This window comes from Marmota marmota, unplaced genomic scaffold (genome assembly GCF_001458135.2).
Source record: "Marmota marmota marmota unplaced genomic scaffold, marMar, whole genome shotgun sequence".
Classification (NCBI taxonomy): domain Eukaryota; kingdom Metazoa; phylum Chordata; class Mammalia; order Rodentia; family Sciuridae; genus Marmota; species Marmota marmota.
Genome location: NW_026000075.1, coordinates 19,203,372 through 19,222,335, shown reverse-complemented (window position 1 = coordinate 19,222,335; position 18,964 = coordinate 19,203,372). Strand labels below are relative to the sequence as shown.

At 33.6% G+C, this 18,964-nt stretch overlaps 1 pseudogene; it reads left to right on the top strand.

Moving 5' to 3' along the window:
- Positions 1–17,788: 17,788 nt before the first annotated feature.
- Positions 17,789–18,717, top strand: LOC107149575 (annotated as a pseudogene).
- The last annotated feature ends 247 nt before the right edge of the window (positions 18,718–18,964 follow it).

The window sequence follows — 18,964 nt, the reverse complement described above, 5'->3', positions numbered from 1 at the left end:
TATATATATATATATATTTTATAGTAACATTTGTTAATATCAACTTGAAAATATCCCCCCCTTCTAGGCATAAATGTGTGTGTGTGTGTGTGTGTGTGTGTATAAATTTCAATGTAGCCAAACATATTAGTCTTTCTTTCTTGGTTTTTAGTTATTGTCCTGCTTAGTCTATTAAATTTTAGTGTATCATTTTCCTCCTGTAACTTGTGAGTCTCAAATGTTTTCAGTTCATTGAATATTTAAATGTGCTTGAAAATTCCCCATCATATCAATAGAAATCTAATTAACAATAAAAAGGAAATGTTAATCACCAGAATTAAACAGGATATACTATTGTTTTATATAAATGAACCAGTAATGGAGTGCTATCTTGTGTTTATAAAAATACAATTAATTCATGCCATAATTTACAAGACAGTACTCATTTTGTTTTTCTATTTGTAATAACTTAATATGTTTCTATTTTGATTAATCTTTTAAATATATAAAATTTTTCTTTAGGGAAGTATGAAATAAGTTGAGGATAATGAAACAATAATACCTCATACATGTCATGTAAAATGAATATTTAAAGTAAATAATTTTCTACTCACAAATCAGAGTAACATAATATTGTCCTCATTCATGTTTGAAAGGCTTATACAAATATTGTTATATTTCTATATTGCCTAAGCATAATTCTTACTATGAAAATTTGCTTCTGCTTCTTTAAACAATTATTTGTGATATGTATAGGTACACCTTACCTGTGAATATTTTGTATGATATATGTAGTTACATGACATTTGCTCATTTAAAAAAAAATAAAGAGGAGAAATTACTCAAGACAATTTACATTTATTTTAAATAATTATTTAACATTTTCACAATTACCTTCTTATTTCCCATGTATAGGGTATGTTTAATAATGTTTGTTAATTAAGTTAAAGTGATTCATAATGGAAATAATATGACATTAATTTAATAAATTTATTCCAAAAACAAACCTATTCTTATACAATATAATGTGGAATCAGTGAGAATGTTGTACCACACTGAGTAATTTAATCTTTCAATCCTAGTTTCAGTGTCCAAATTTCAAGATCTTAACCACTGAAGTCTTCAAAAATGCCCTTCTACTTACATCAACTCAGCACCATAGTATGCATACCTTTGTGAACCTTGGTTCAGTTACTTATAGAAGTTATGGTATGAACATCTGTTCTAGTTGTTGCTTATATTCTCCAATGCTCTATTTTCTACTAGCTATCATTATTCTCTTTTACTGGTTACAACATCACTTTCAAACTTCACCCTCTCTACTAATTCCAACATTTCCTGCCTAAGGGCCACTATTATTGTAATCTACATATCATTTTTTCCCATCTTTTACTTCTTGTTTTTGGGGGATTGTAATATAAAGATGGAACTTCCATTTTCATTCTCCATGTTGAAAATCTTGAAAGTCATCACTTGGAACAAGATAAATGTTGAAGAATCTGAAAATCAATGATTTTCTTGTGCTCATCTGTGAAATTGAGGTTCTGTGGAAAACTGCCACCTCAAAGTACGGAGAGATAGATGACTACTGAGAATCACAGCTAACATAAGGTGAAAATTTCAGGCAAAATAAACTAGGGGAACATTTAAATGGTCATTCTGATGAATTGCTGGTGGCCTAGTTTGAACAATTCTGAGAATGAGATACTCCTGGGGAAATGCAGACTTGAGGGTGGGGGGTAAGCTACAACACTTTTGTGGGGAGGCATACATGCCCAAACATCAACATTCTCATATCAAATAATTAAGAACACGCAACTGGTTTTTAGTTACTGTCCTGCTTATGAAAGTAGCCATTTGAATGAAAGTAGCCATTGTGAAATATACCTACTATGTTACTCTAATGTAACTTTCTGGAAAAGGCATAACTATAGAAGGTCAAAAGTCAGTTCTTTCTGATATGTTGCCTTGGTTCATGAGTCAGTGTGGATGATTTAAGTAGGTGAAGCATGATAGATTTCATGAAACTATTCTGCATTATATTTTAATGGTGAATATATGACATTATGAGTATATGAAAACTCATGGAAATTAAATTTAAAAAGCCAAACTTGACCAAATTATCATATTGTGTGCATGTACAAATATGTAACAACAAATTTATTATCATCTAAATTTATAATGCACCAATAAAAAATTAAACAAAAACAAAGACTGAATCTTAACGCATGCATATTCACAAAGAAAAAGATTTAGAAGGTGGTGGATTTCAGGGAGGAGTGTTGACTGTATCAAGATAATGCAACTATGTCATAAATGCATTAAAAAATCTCAGTAAAAAGGATGACAGATAAAGGTGCTGACTGAGGTAACTTGGTAAATAAGATGGAAAATGAGTACTATATCCTTATTAATAATGTTTTCTCCCCCAAGGGATAGTGGTAAATAATTTTGAACTGCAGTGCATGTATACTGAACTTGCACAATTAAGTAAATGGATGTTCCAAGTGAAATTTAGGTCTAATAGAGTTAGAGAACTGAAGTGGAAATTTACNCCTTTTACACCTCTTAGGTAATTCCAAGACACAGACAAACTGAATAAATGCTGTTTTATACATTAAATATCATGATAGATGGGGAGTGTATTATACTAAATGGTGGTCTCCCAGAAGATATGTACAGGTTCTAATACCCAGAGTCAGTAACTAATAACTTAGATGGTTAAGAAAGTAAGTATTGCCTTATATAGCAGAAGATGTGATTAAGTTAAAAATCTTGCAAGAAGGAGTTTTTCCGGATTATCTGGGTGGTCCTAAGTGCAATCATATGTGTCTCCATAGGAAAAAAACAAAAGTAGTTTATAGACACATAGAGGAAGGAACATACACTGAGAAGGAATGTGACAATGCAGATAAAGATTGTAGTAATGTGAATACAAACTAAGAATGCCAAGGATTTCTGGTGGACTGTAAGCATGATAAAAGAATGACCAGCACACATTAAATCACATTCAACTGTGTTACAGTGGACACTTCCCAAACAAGGGATAATCTTCAGTAATCTCAAGAGCTCAAAAGAGCTTGCATACAGTATTGTTGCTACTGGTCCGAAGACCTCCTGAACTAGCTTCTTGACCAAAAGAAGGGAAGGAATCAACCTCCTTGGGCCTTAAGAGTCTGTGCATTTTAGGACTTCATACATTGAAAGCTTAATGACCCTTTCACATAAGTATTATCCTCATTTACAGATTGTTAAATGAGGTTTAACATAGCTATCTAACTTTCTGGATATTAAGGAAATATCCTTGACAAAGCTAAGAACTGAGACCAGTAGACTGGCTTCCTGCCTGTGCTGTTAATGACAATACTTCACCATAACAATGAGAACTCTGGGGTATGATGAACCAGAACCACTTCCCCCACAATGCAGCATATGTGCTTTCTCTGGGCCCCATTCTTAGAAGGGCTCCACACATGCAAAAGGCCTTGGGTTGGATTAATGCTCTGTTTGGTTTAAGACATCTTGAAATCATTAATCATTGAACTAGGGGTCTCACTTTTTTTTTTTTTAATTTTGCATTGGATTGAACATAATATATAGCCATGTGTACTTTGAATCTTCAGAATTTCCTTTCTTTCTTTCTTTTTCTTTTTGTACTGGGTATTAAACCCAGGTAGGCTTTACCACTGAGCCACATCCCCAGTGCTTTTCATTTTTGAGACAGGGTCTTGCTAAGTTTTTTTGCTTAGGGCCACACTAAATTTCTGACACTGGCCTTGAACTGGAGATCCTTCTGTCTCAGTCACCTGAGTCGCTAGGATTACAAGCATGTGCCCCATGCCCATCTTCATAATAGTCTTAATTCCTTTATTAGGTGTCCATTCCTTACTAAAATGTTTATGTTCACAATGACATCTAGTGACAGATGATGAAGTGCTATCTAAGGTATTTTAACGTCAGTGAGCATCCCATAGCCCTTTCCATAAATGACATCTTACATTCAGTGTCAGGTGGTAGTCATAATTTAGTTTCTGTTACCCATACTTGTGCAAAAATAACTACTGCCTTTCATTATGTTCTCATTAAGTATATTTGTTTACATTATTTTAACAACATATATAATATTTAATTGTCACTCAAAATGTCTTCCAAATGATTAAGTTCCAAGTTTCTTAAAATTGATGAATTATCACCAAGTTTGATGGAAAGAAAACTAAGTTTATTTGTTCTCACTGCAGTAAGAGAAAAACCCTCACATGAAATTCTTTGAACTGTCTCAGTAGGGGAGTCAGAAATGGTACACATATAAGGTTTGGGGGGAAAGCATCATCAAAAGATGAAACTAATGGGAACTAGTAAAGTGTGTTGAACATTTTTGTCATTCATGTGTTTCAAGAATTCTGGAAACAAAGTGGAAAGTCATCAATGACTTCAGCATCTCAGTTTACATGAAATAACAACAAAAAAAAGGAAACAAGTTGTCTGATTTTTAAAAACTGATTTTAAAAATATAGTTTACCATGTTTACAGCAAGTGTATATTTTATACTACTTGGGGCATTACTACAGTTCCATATTTTGTCACAAATCAAAAGCAAGTGTTTTTGCTACTCGCTACTCAAGTTATTGGCATCATCAGAAATATGTAAAAAATACTGAATCTTAGCTTCTCCTCTATACCAGGACTAATAAATAATTACTAATAACTATTAGTAATAATTTAGGAATAATTATTAATTAGTAATAATCCCATAATAAATCTGAATCTATGTTTTGACAAGATCCTCATTATTCATGTATATATTTAAGAATAACTGACTTAAAATTCCTCGTAGAAATAGAAAAGGCAATCATGAAATTCATCTGGAAAAATAAGAGACCCAGAATAGCTAAAGCACTTTTAAGCAGGAAGACCGAAACAGGTGGTATCGCTATACCAGACCTTAAACTATACTACAGAGCAATAGTAACATAAACAGCATGGTACTGGCACCAAAACAGACTGGTAGACCAATGGTGCAGAATAGAAGACACAGAGACTAACCCACAAAATTACAACTACCTTTTATTAGACAAAGGTGCCAAAAGCATGCACTGTATAAAGGATAGCATCTTCAACAAATGGTGCTGGAAAAACTGGAAATCCATATGCAACAAGACGAAATTGAATCCCTATCTCTCACCATGCACAAAAGTTAACTCAAAATGGATCAAGGATCTAGGGATTAAACCAGAGACTGCGTGTAATAGAAGAAAAAGTAGGCCCTAATCTCCATCACGTGGGGCTAGGCACCAACTTCCTTAATAAGATGCCTATAGCACAAAAATTAAAACCAAAAATCAACAAATGGGATGGATTCAAACTAAAAAGTTTTTTCTCAGCAAAATAAATAATCTGTGAGGTGAACAGGGAGCCTACATTCTGGGAACAAATTTTTACCCCTCACACATCAGATAGATCTCTAATCTCTAGACTATATAAAGAACTCAACCAGATAAGCACCAAAAAAATAAATAATCCAATCAATAAATGGGTCAAGGACTTGAGCAGACACTTCTCAGAAGAGGATATACAATCAATCAACAAATATACAAAAAAATGCTCATCATCTCTAGCAATCAGAGAAATGCAAATTAAAACTATTCTAAGATACCATCTCACTCCAGTAAGAGTGGCAGCCATTATGAAGACAAACAACAAAAAGTGCTGGTGAGGATTTGGGGAGCGGGGAAGGAACATTCATATACTGCTGGTGGGACTGCAAATTGGTGCAGCCAATTTTGAAAGCAGTATGGAGTTTCCTTGGAAAACTGGGAATGGAACCACCATTTGACTCAGCTATTCCCCTGCTCGGACTATACCCAAAGGACCTAAAAACAGCACATTACAGGGACACAGCCACATCAATATTTATAGCAGCACAATTCACAATAGTTAAACTGTGGAACCAACCTAGATGTCCTTCAGTGGATGAAAAAAAAAAAGTGGCATGTATACACAATGTAATATTACTCAGCAATAAAAAAGAATAAGATCATAGCATTTGCAGGGAAAAGGGAAATGGATGGCATTAGAGAAGATTATGCTAAGTGAAGTTAGCCAATCCCAAAAAAAAACAAATGACAAATGTCTTCTCTAATATAAAGGGGGTGACTCAAAAGGGGTTGGGAGGGAAAGCAAGGGAGGAAGATTAGAAGGGAGAAGGGGAATAGCATGGATGGTGAAAGGAGACTCTCATCATTATACAAAATACATGTATGAAAATGTGAATTTGGTGTCAACATACCTTATATATAATCAGAGATATGATAAATTATGTTATAATGGTGTATTAAGAATTGTAATGCAAAAATAAATTTAAAAAATTTTAAAAAAGAAACAAACAAACTAAAAGAATAACTGCCTTAAGTTACCATAAAAATAAAGCAACCCACAAGTAGAAGAAGTTGTGTTAACTTTTGTCTCTGAATTGGTGGCTTCAAAGTTATTATCAAGCACAGTATAATGTGATTTATGGCAGAAGAAATTGCCAAATCCCTTAGAAAAGAATAACTAAGTTTAAAAAATCAATTAGTTAAAATGATAGATTCATGTGACAAGCATTGTTATTGCTGAATTGTGGACAAATTATCTGATAGTTTGCATCTTTGAACAGAAATGTTTAACTTCCATGAGATTCAATTGAGCAAATGAGTAGGAGTTTATTAAAGTTGAAAAGAACTAGTATCAAAAGAAAAAGGAATATGAGAAGCTTGGGAAAATACCACAGAAGTTATAATTAAGACTTTAAAAATATATTCTGACACACTGTCAGCACTCTTAGGAAAATCATATATCTATGAGTCCACACTAATGGGTGATAAAAAGATTTAGTTATTGAATTTAAAGATATTTTGGTAATATCTTACTGCTTTGTCCCATTACCATTTCCTTTATGGATTCTAGAAGTGACCAATAGATGAAAAAAATTTGTCTAAATAAGTCTAGAGCTCTCAAAGTAATACTTTGTATCAAAACTATATAGTTTGTAGTTTTTATTTCTTTTTCAAAGTTATATAAAATAGTTGCATGTTATTTTAATAATTACTGTCATTTCAAGTTGATAAAATGAAGGAGTAAATCAGCTAATCATAAAATAAAATCTTTAATTTTATTTCTGTACCCTGAAGCTACAGTAGGTATTATATTCTTCAGCAAGGCTTCAGAAAGTTCCCGAGTTGGTGAATAACAAACAAAATTTAACATGGTATTTTCTTTTTCTATATTTTCTGGTGTCATTGTGAAAAATCAACTCACCTTAAAATATTTTAAATTTCTCCTTTCTTTTTTATTATTTGAGGAAATAGTCAACCTAAATCCCAAAAGCTACAATGAGCATCTCATTCTAGTATATCCTAAAAATCAACTTTATTAACTCTTTTATTAGTGCATCTCTGCATTGCCACATTCAAATATGAAAAAGTAAAATTATACAGCATTTAAGCAAAATATTCAATGTCATATTGCCACTGTTTTCTGAAGATCTCTGGCTAGAAATTTAAACCTTATTTAAAAAAAAATAAGAGAGAGAGAGAGAGAGAGAGAGAGAGAGAGAGAGAAATTTTTAAATATTTATTTTTCAGTTTTCGGTGGACACAATATCTTTATTTTATTTCCATGTGGTGCTGAGGATGGAACCCAGCACCCCACACATGCCAGGCGAGTGCGTTACCGCTTGAGCCACATCCCCAGCCCCTGAGCTACATCTCCAGCCCCTAAACCTTTTTAACATTATCTACATTAGAGATCTCAGTTGAATACATGAGAAACCAAATAACATTAACAATAGAGTCCATAAACTTATTAGAAAACATAGCTTAAATAAAATGATGCATCTTTATGCCACTGTCACTTAGATTTAAAGTCCCAGATGATATGTCAAATTGCCAATTTGTAGGTCAAATATTCATATTCTGCATGACAGTTATCAAAGGAATGAGGATATCTAGCATTTGAACCATTTGGCCTTGGTAACAAAAACAGAATACTCATTTCCACTAAGAACTACACATTGGTCAATTCCTCAAATGTAAGAAATTGTTTTAGATGCCAATCTGCATGCAAGGTTTATTAAGTCTTGAAATCAACTTATAATTTTTTTCAAGTATGTTTTGAGCTTATGGCAAGGGATAAAGAGTATTCCAGGAAGCAGGAATAAATCACCATACAAATCAAAACTATAGCTCAGACTTCTTGTTTATAATCAGTAAGAAATTTTATTTCCTCTTCTACCAAAACCTCACTGAAATGACAGAAAATTAATGAAGAGATAATAAATACATAATTCCATTAAAAGTTTTTTGAAAAATGAGAAGTAGTATAAAAACATTTTTGAACGTCACAAATCACATGGACAGATAAATGAAATTACATAAACCATGCTGGTTGTGTTTGGTATAGAAAATAAGAATGAATTGTCTGATATAAATGTGATTTAAAAAGACTGTATAGGGTGCAGCAGAGCTCTTATAAGACTTCTTATTCTTCATATACTTTCAGGAAAATAAAACACTGGAAACACCAGTACTAAAAGCACAAATTGCATAATCTGTCTGGAAATGGATTGTATTCTGACTGTGATACTGGGTCCTCAGAGAAAATTCTCATTTTTTGTGGCATTCAGTGATTAGTGATTGCTTCCAATTATGTGAGTGTAAAAACATACCCAATCTATTTAGATAGTCACCTTCATTAAATAGAATTTTTTTCCATTAGTAGAAGAAGTCTCATAAGGAAACAGACCCATATAACTGGTAAAACATCTCTGCCATTTGTCCATATCAATAAAAGTTTATTCATTAATACAAAGCACAGAACAAGGAGAATTTTAAAGCCATTTGCCTAGATGAAAAAGAGAATCATGAAGATGAAAAAAAAAAACTTTGAGTACTCTAATTTTTTTTTTGTAGTTGTACACAATAACTTTTATTTAGTTTTTTATGTGGTGCTGAGGATAGAACCCAGGGCCCTGCACATGGGAGGCAAGCGCTCTACCTCTGAGCCATAACTCAGCCCAAGTACCCCAATATTTTAATCCTACTTTCCTTACTTCCTTAGTAAAACTCTGTGTGTGTGTGTGTGTGTGTGTGTGTGTGTAGGTGTGGAAATGTGTAATTATTACATTTACTTATTTAATAAAGAAGCAGTGCTGCTTTTCAACTCTGTCAGAATATCTTCATGAAAACATGAGGCCTTTAGATTTTACAATAAAAAGTGCAGACCCTGTAATTTGTGAACTGTAAATATACTTCCAAGACTAATTAGAAGGCCCTCAAGAGGGTTATTAGAAGCAATCCCAAGGTGTGCCCTCTTGTCTCTCAAGAAAATGAGAGAAGTTTTAATATCCTCTCTTTAACTTTCTGCATAAATTGTGTGAAATTCTTTCCTGACTCTGTAATTACTCTTATGCTAACTTACATGCACATAATTTTTCATCCTTAACTGATTTTTAAATTGTTCTTTCTCTCTCCTACACTGGTAGGGAAAATAATTTTGTTGGCAGGATTATTTATATGCACTAACTATATATGTGAGATTGGCTCTAGCCATCTAGGCTACTATTTCTGGAAGCAGAACCTTTAATTTGAATCTGCTTTCAATAATATGTGTGTTTAAATGGGATATGCATATATGGAGCAGTACACTAAAACAAAACAAAAAGGCTGAATTCAAGTGCTTCAGGACATTGAAAGAGATATTTGAGGCAGGCATAAATTCTCCAAAGCTTCTAAAACATGCTTATACCTGAAAGGATGGCATTTTTCCTCAGCTAATTATATATCGAGGTTTGTCTATTTCCTGTTCCAACCATTATGTGCACCACTATTAGCGGTGAAACGTAAATGTGGAAATGAGTTTGTTAATCTGATTACAGTCTACTTTTTTAGCTCCATTTATTTCCCCCTATTTAAAATGTTTTCAACCATCAAAGTGGCAAGTCAAATTTCTTTTTTTCTGTAGTATAGATATTAATTTAATCCTGCAAATCTGTCCAAAATTTTTTGTAACATTTAATAGATTGAAAATCATGATCTGTGTTTAGAAAGCATGTAATTGCATCACTAGAGTCTATTTTAAGCCTTCTATCTAGAACATAAAGTTCCACTTCAATTATTACATAGAGGCCAATTTTACTGTGATTCTGAACATTCATGGGTCCACAGGGAAAGCTTAAGATGTGTGTATTGGTAATATGAATTTTATTGTGCTTCCTTCCTCAAGAAATAAAGATAGTAATTATTTTCTATTGAGTGTACATGCCTGTTGGATTGTCCTGCATCTCCTTCACTGTGAATGTGTCCCCGGACTAGGGGAAATATTGAGTGAAATTTCATGCATATTTATACTGCTTCATCAAGCTCCATGGGTATAAAACCAGCACAAGAAGATCATTTGAACAAAGCATATACCCAGAATAGGGGTCAGTTCCTTTAAGATGACTTGTTATCCCTCTCATGACAATGGAACCCAACAGAGCCACTCTGTACTAAATACAAAGTTTGATTTCCTGATGAAAAGTGCTGTACTGGTGCCTCAAAAGTGGTCTTTTTTCTCAGACAGATTGAATATTCTGAGAAGGCAGAAGCTAGATTGTGAGACTCTTTGCTGCTGGGCCCATGTACAGTCTCTATCTCCACCATGACTATTGCATGCCAATTTAGGCATGGCCAGTAACAACAGCAGTTCAATGTCAATAAGCTGAGCAATTTGTCAGCTTTAGTGGTTCAATGTCTCTTTCATGGTGAATGATGTAAGGTAGGCAATAATATCTAAAATGAAAAATTTCATACTTGGTACCGACGTGCAGATGTGTTTTTGCATCCTTTTCACTAGACCTCCTTTTGTCTGATATTCCAGTCTTTTATTTTTCAGGGAATTTCCTACTGCCCATAATTGAAAATATGTATTGATGGTAGCATTAGAAATTATCTATTGTAAAGATTTTCAGTGAGTGCCATTCAGTCATCACTGAATGAGACTGTAATGTGTCATTACAGTTATTTTGGGTTTAGCCTTAAATATTGAGCCAATATACCCATAAACCAAGCTTGAGTTTTATTCATTCTCTATATATCCATAACTTTAAGATGGGAGAAAGATGCAAATAAGGTTGGTGAAATGAGAATATCTGCTATATGTTCATGGAGTTTATTTATTCATTCTAGTTTTGCTCAGACCAAATTCTCAATGCACCCTTTCTGTCCTATAGTGAATTGTTCCTGAATATACCAAATTTGATTACTTCATAGGTTTAATTTGTAACTGATCAAATTGCGCATCTGCCTATCTGCTTATTTATAAATTTAAATCTATTTTCAACCTGTAAATCATAAGAGAAGATATGGACAGAACTCGAAGGATATCTGTTGTCTTCAAGAAAGTGGCTTCCACAGGGTCTTTCATGGGAGCAGTTCTAGTTCTTTATTGGGAAAAAGAGGCTCCTTTGAACAATCTGAAGACTTAGTGACTAGACTGAACATTCAAAGCATTTCAATAGTCTTTGTGACTCTATGATCCTAATAGTAATATTCTGAATCTCTGCCCCTCAGTTGATCCTACTTCACATGGTAACAGATTAAAAAAAAAAAAAGACTTTTTGTAAGGTGCAATGAAGGCTCCAAAACTTGCCATTTCCAGTTTATCATCATCTCTTTTTGGATGTCAGACTAGCTAATTCCATTATCCTTGTATGTATTGTTTCTCCTGAGCTTTTCGAAGACTTAATTCATCAACACACTACACAGTGTACCTTTGAATACTATCTTCATTATTATTCCCCAGAGTGCCCATGACTTCACTTTTTAAAGTGGAGGCAGATCTAGTGGGCTCACAACTAGATGCTATCAGATAGCAACCCTCCTGGGGAGAATTCCTCTTTGGAAAGGAGACAATAGCAAGTTACTTTCAGAACTGTAACAATTTACAAATTATAAACTCTCTATATGCTCCCTATAATATTATGAAATATATATTGTGAAAATATATTTTTTGGCATTCAATATATTTTGTGAACACCAACTATGTGAAAATTGTGGAATGCATGATCTCCAATATCAAGTAATTTATTCTTGAAATAGAACTTGTGTTATGAACAAGTAATTATCACTAAGTAAATTGCTTATGGCAAATTTCACAGGAGACAAAAAACCTATGTTAGGGAAGGTTGTTTGGAGGTCAAATTTACTTGAGAAAAACTGGAAAATGTCAATGTAAAACTGCCATTCAAGCTTGAATCTCAAATGACAGTAAAATTAGGGAAAATTTAAAATCATGAGAATACAGAGAAGGTGCAGGTGTTTCCATGGAAAGAGACTGAGCTCTTTAGTTGGATGAATTACACATAGTACAAAGAGTTTTGTACCAGTCTAGGCTGTGGCCAACTGTGCGGAGTCTTAATGATGAATCTCAGATGAGCACCAAGCAGGTGTAGCTATGGGGCTTCATTTTTGGCCCATGTACAGTCACTTCTCTAATCATTCTAGTTACTGAAATTTCCTGATTTTATTAAGAGTTACCAAAGCTTCATCACAGTGGATTCCATGAAAGGCATAGTGTTATTTGCAAATTTTAAGCTCTTGCACACATCTGCAAAAGTTAATAATATTATAGCAACAGCAATAAATCTATCTTCGTACAAATAGCTTCATTCATTTGATGGAGTACCCCCTTCAAAAAAGTTGGCAAAGCAAAGCTGATAATTAGTTCTTTCTTGTTATTTGTCTCAAGATATCACTAATGAAACCTAAAACAAAATCAGGATAATGGGAAAGAAAAAGCAATGACAAATTTTTTAAAATCCTATGGCAGTATAAACAACAAGCATTTGCATAAAACACAGTGTGCGAAGTGGGGAAGACAGTGTGGTTTAAAATCAAGCAGTTCGTCATAAGACTAGGAATGAAACAAAGCAGCAAATGCAACCCATTACTTGGATCTGTAGATTTGAACTTGTTTAGTTTTATACAGTTGGTGAGATAAAAATATGCAGTGAGGCTGGGCTGTAGATAAATGGTAGGCTGCACACAAAGCTCCAGGTTCAATTTCCATAAAGAAAAGTGAAAACAAAAAACAATGCGGTAGCCTGGCATGATGGTGCACACCTGTAATTCCAGCAGGTCCTGAGGCTGAGGAAAAAAAGATCACGAGTTTAAAGCCAGCCTCAGCGAAAATCGAGGCACTAGGCAACTCAGTGAGACCCTGTCTCTAAATAAAATACAAAATAGGGCTGGGGATGTGGCTCAGTGGTTGAGTGTCCCTGAGTTCAATCCCTGATCCCCCAAAACAAAAACAAAAATAAAAACAAAACAGCAGTGATGATTATATATTGAATATATATATTTACTCATTGAAAAAAATATTTTTAGCTTTTTTATCCCAACAGGGATTATGAAAAATTCAGTAAAAATATCCAAACACACATAAAGTAAGAGTGCATAAATAGAATACAGCACCCAACTTAATGTTTAGAGTTTGATTTTCAAAGGAGTTGATTAGAATTTCTTAGCTAAAAGATGTGTTTACTTGTATTGAACTTGATTCTGTGCATAATGATTTATTTGGAGTAGTGTACATCACTGTTTCAGCTTACATTTCTGTGTCACAATATGAAAGAGTTTCCTATTATGATATTAGTATAATTCTTAAAGATACACACCAACACACACTTTTGTTCAAATTGAAAGTACTGGACATTTTCAATGTTTAAAAAATATGATATATGAACAGTACAACAAGTTTCAGCAACAATAAAAATTCCCCTTAACAGTGGTGATGCCTAAGCAAATTGTTTAGTTGGTTATAACTTCTTTGAATGGAAGAATAAATTTTGACTTTTATTTGAAAGAAAAAGACTCTTACAAAAATGGATATTCAAGCTGTAAATTTTGAATGCACTTATTATCTAAGTATTTATAAGAATTTTTGTCTTGGGTTTTTTATAGTAACTATGTGAATATTAAGGAATTAAGGATTTTTTTATCAAACCCATTCATTTTTCAAATACACCTGTACCTTTTGTGTTTCCGAATCACAATTAATTACTTGTAATTATTATAAAGACAGGGTGATTTCTGGTTCTTTCCTTAGATGAAAGGAGAGACAATTAATTGAAAAGCATATATTTATAAACAAGGAATTTCAAAATTTGTTGATTAAAAAAAGATAGAAGTAACAAATACTATCAATATAATTTTCCTTTTCATTTTTCATGTGTTTCTTCCTTATTCTCCACATTCTTTTTTCTACTTAAGTGAGATTTTAAATATTAAAAGAAAACCCTTTGGGGAAATACACATTAGTTTTATTTTAATGTATAATTTCCAGATGTTCACTAATGTAAAATAGCAATGGGATGAACTTAGATTAATCTCAACAATAAAAACAAGAAAATAAAAGGCACAAAAAATCCCAGTTTCTCTATAATATTCTATTGGCTCCATTTTCAAATGAAAGTAACTTATCAGATAGAATTTAAGTACTTTAATTTTGTTATTGATAACTCAATCCTTCTTCATGTGACTTCTTCTGCTGCTTTAGACAGACACATTTAGTCAAGGAGATTTGTGGTTGCTATCTTTTAATTTATTTCATATTTTACATTTTACAATCATTTATTGTGCTGAGAAAGCAGCAAGTAATAATTCCTTTGGGTTTTTTTTTTTTTTTGGTTTGTATTTGTTCTCATGAAATACCTTACTATGAATTTGACTGGTTCCATGTGATGTTATGTTCATTTTCATCACCAAGACTATGTCTCAGGAACGCAGTGAGCAGAGCCATCCAAGGATATATTTGCTCATTTTTACTCACTAATATCATGTCAAAACCCACTGGTCATCTCTTGGGTGACAACAAATCAATAAAAGTACACATGAAAGAGGCCAAACAAGTGTCCTTGATTAAGAAACAAACATTTAGTATTAAGACTACCAGGACAAAAATATTTGCAAAGAATCATCAAAAGGTATTTGCAGAACACCTAGTATATTGGCTTTAAAACTGCGTGACTATTCATACCAGATGAGGAAACGTACCCTGAGAATTCTGAAACCAATGGTACCAAGTGAGTGAAAATCTATGGTACCACATAAGTGAAACTCAGAAAATGAATAAAATAAAAAGCTTGTTAAAATAGAGCACTACAAAGTAATGTAAAAGTAGGCTATGGCATCAACAGTCATGTCAAGCTGAAGTTCAGAAAATTATTTTTTACCAAATAAATGCCATGATTATAAGAAAACTATAGTCTTACTAAACAATAAAACCAAATGAAACTGCTAAAAAAAAAAACTAAAATCAAATCTTTTTCCTCCATTTTACAATTGGTATAATTTTATTTTCAGATTTCTGAGTTATAAAGGAGCAAAATATGGAAATACTTAAAAACTATCTCTGTGTATGGATTTCTTAACCTCACTTCTATTGACTAATTGGGTCTCTTTGTTATGAGAGGTTATTCTGTGCACTGTAAAATGTTTAGCAGCATTCCTGTCTTCTATCAAGAGAGACCAGAGACAACCATCAGTTTTAAGATTAAAAATGTCCCAGTCATGGCCAAATGTCCCCCAGGAGCTCAAAACCATCTGGTAGAGAACCATTGATCTGGATGAATAGTTTTTAACAGGAAAAGTGTGTGTGTGTGTGTGTGTGTGTGTGTGTGTGTGTGTTGTGTTGGGGGATGTACTGGGGATTGAACTCAGGGGCACTCAACCACTGAGCCACATCCCCACCCCTATTTTGTATTTTATTTAGTTGCTTAGGACCTCACTTTCATTGAGTCTGGCTTTGAAATCACAGGCCTCCTAAACCACTGAGATTTTACAGGTGTGCCCCACAGTGCGAGGCTAAAATCTGTTTCTTATAGTGAGGGGAAAGAAACAGTTGTTGGCATCCAGATTAAAAACATAACAGTCTTTATTTGCAATTCATAAAATGCTCTCATTTCAAATATTTGGCTTTGTTTATCTTCTCTACTATAGAATGCTATACCAAAACTCTAGTTATAATATGTTGCTAAAATAAACACAATTAAATTTTTTACAGTATTTATATGTAGGTGTTAGTGACATTAATTTTTTTCTTATTTTTGTTTTTTTATCAACAATACGTTAAAAGTCAAATATATATAAATAATTGGGAAAACTTCTGCATTACTTAAGTCCTTGAATTAAAATTTTAAAAAGCAAAACGCAAGTTTGTTATTCTGGTATGAACATATTAGCATGGACCACAGCAATAAAACATGCCTAAGGTATTTTGTCAAGTTGCTCTTCCTGAAATCAGAATTAATGGACTGTTCAGAATAATTCATTGATTCAAGAAAAATGAATTGAATGCCAACTATGTTCCAGATATTGTTATGGTACCAGGAAGAAAATAACCTTTTAACTGTAGTGGAACTTAACATCTTTATGGAAGGGAATTTGAGGAGACAGAAAATAAATAAATTTTTGAAAATATATTTAAAATATGTTTGTCTAACAAGATACCTTCATAATTTATGAAGTAAATGAAACATATAACTGACATAGGGAGTGTCTTCAAGGAGTTTGAGTAGTAATGCCTTAGCTAGAGTGCTCAGAAGAGCCTTTAAGTACAGGTGACATTTGAGCCAAGAGATAAATGATGAGAAGCAGAACTGTGAAGAATAAATATTTGACCCAGAGGAGTGGCAACAAGCAAAGTAACAGAGACTCACAAAATGTGGCATATTTCAATGATGGAAAGCCCTCTAGTAAGGCTGAATCTTTTTTTTTTCCTTTTTTGTGGTGCTGGGGATTGAACCCACAGCCTTGTATATGCAAGGTAAGCACTCTAACAACTGAGCTGTTTCCCCAATTCATAAGGCTAAATCTTAAGGCAGAAGTGTTGGGACATAGATTTTTTCATAATTTCCTTAAAATAGTTATCTTTTATCTTAAATATTTATTTTTTAGTTGTAGGTGGACACAATATCTTCATTTCATTTTTATGGGGTGCTGAGGTTTGAACCCAGTGCCTCACATGTGCTAGAGGAGCGCCCCAGCTCCTAAAATAGTTATCTTAAATAGCTCATGTATTCCATCTTAAATGATACTATCCTTTTAATTTATTAAGAATTTCTTTTTTGGGAGCATAGATATACTTTAAATCTTCACTCTGAATTTCATAGAAATTACCAAACCATATCATATCCTTCTGAACTCATTTATTTCAACTTGCTGAAATGTGATCAAACCAAATGAAGTGCTTTCTCTCTAGAAATTTGTTTTGACATTTTATGAATCTGATATTTCTATCTTCTTCCTCTATCTAAATTCTTTCTCCATTTTTAGTTCTTTCCTAAAATCTATTTTATACCCTGTCTTGGTTGCTATCTCTTAGGGTTTAAATGCCAGTTCTGATGTGCTTGGTATAACAATCCCTAATTGTCCACTGTGGAAAATATCCAATCCACACTTAGATTCAAAGATTATGTAATATATTTAGCTTCTTTGTTCTCCTAACATCTGTCACCATGGAAATGATCTAAAATCATTAAAGTTGAAAAAACTTGCTTAAATCCAGACATAATAGACTATAAAAACTATATCACTCCCTTTTAGGATCCCTTGTAGTAAGGTGCTCATTTACACATTAATATTTATTGATGTCAGAGCCTGCTATAACTTTTTGGAATGTACCTTTTAATGAAGCAGAGGAAAAAAATAATAAGATTGCCTTCATCCACTTATATTTTTGATAAATGAAACAGATTAAAAACTACAAATTTTGAGGGTCATGGGCCAGGGAAATGGAGGCTTCAGGAGAGAGCGAGGCTTCAGGGGGTGGAAATAGCACAGAGGAAGCATTTATGAGCTTTTACAGTGAGGTGAGACAATTAGTGAAGAGAGATTCAGTTCTGATATCCAAAAACCAGATTGAAAGATTGACCCACCCTGGTTCCTCTTATTCAACATGAACCCATTTGAGGTTCTTCAGATAGACCTGGAAGTAACAGATGAAAACATAAAAAAGAGGTTTTGGCAGTTATCCATATTAGTGCATCCTAGCAAAAATCAAGGTGAGGCTGATAGAGCACAAAAGGTGCTGTGGACAAAGCATACAAGTTATTCCTGGATCAGGAACAAAAGAAGACCCTGGAGTTAACTCAGGCAGGAAAAGAATATGTGGAATACACCGTGAAAGAGCAGGGGGAAAAGCAATTAAAGAAGGAAGGAAAACCTGGAAATGTAGAGGAAGATGATCCTGAGCTGTTCAAACAAGCAGTTTATAAACAGACCATGAAACTCTTTGCTGAGCTGGAAGTTAAAAGAAAAGAGAGAGAGGCCAAAGAAATGCACAAAAGGAAACAACAAAGGGAAGAGGAGATTGAGGCTCAAGAAAAAGCAAAATGAGAAAGGGAGTGGCAGAAGAACTTTGAGGAAAGTTGAGATGGTCGGATGGACAGCTGGCAAAACTTCCAAGCAAGTATAAAGGGGAAGAAAGAGAAGAAAAATCGGATCTTCTTGAGACCACCGAAAGTAAAAATGGACCAGCGTGAGTGACCCTCCCTGGGTCACAGCTACAGAAGCTTCCCCCAGCTCTCTCCTTCCTGCTCTAAAGGACTCATTCTTTTCCTCCTACCTCCATCTCAACATAGAGTAGTTTTGCTTTTTAGTCTATTTTGTTTTTAATACAATTGAATATCGATCAGAGTAATTCTTTTGTAAATTGAAATGAGAGGCTCTGTTTAAAAAAGACTCCCCCCACCCATTACCCTTAGAACAACCAAGATTGGGAGGTGCCTCCATTGGTGCTGCCTTCTTTCCCACAGCCTGTAACTTAATGCTTTGTACTTCAATGAATTGTGAAGTTTAGAAACTCCATGCATAGTTTGTGGAAATCATCTAATAAAACATATTGCTTACAGTGGTGTTGCTGAGACTTCAGAGACAAGACTGGGCTGCATTAGGAAGCCCCTTTGCTT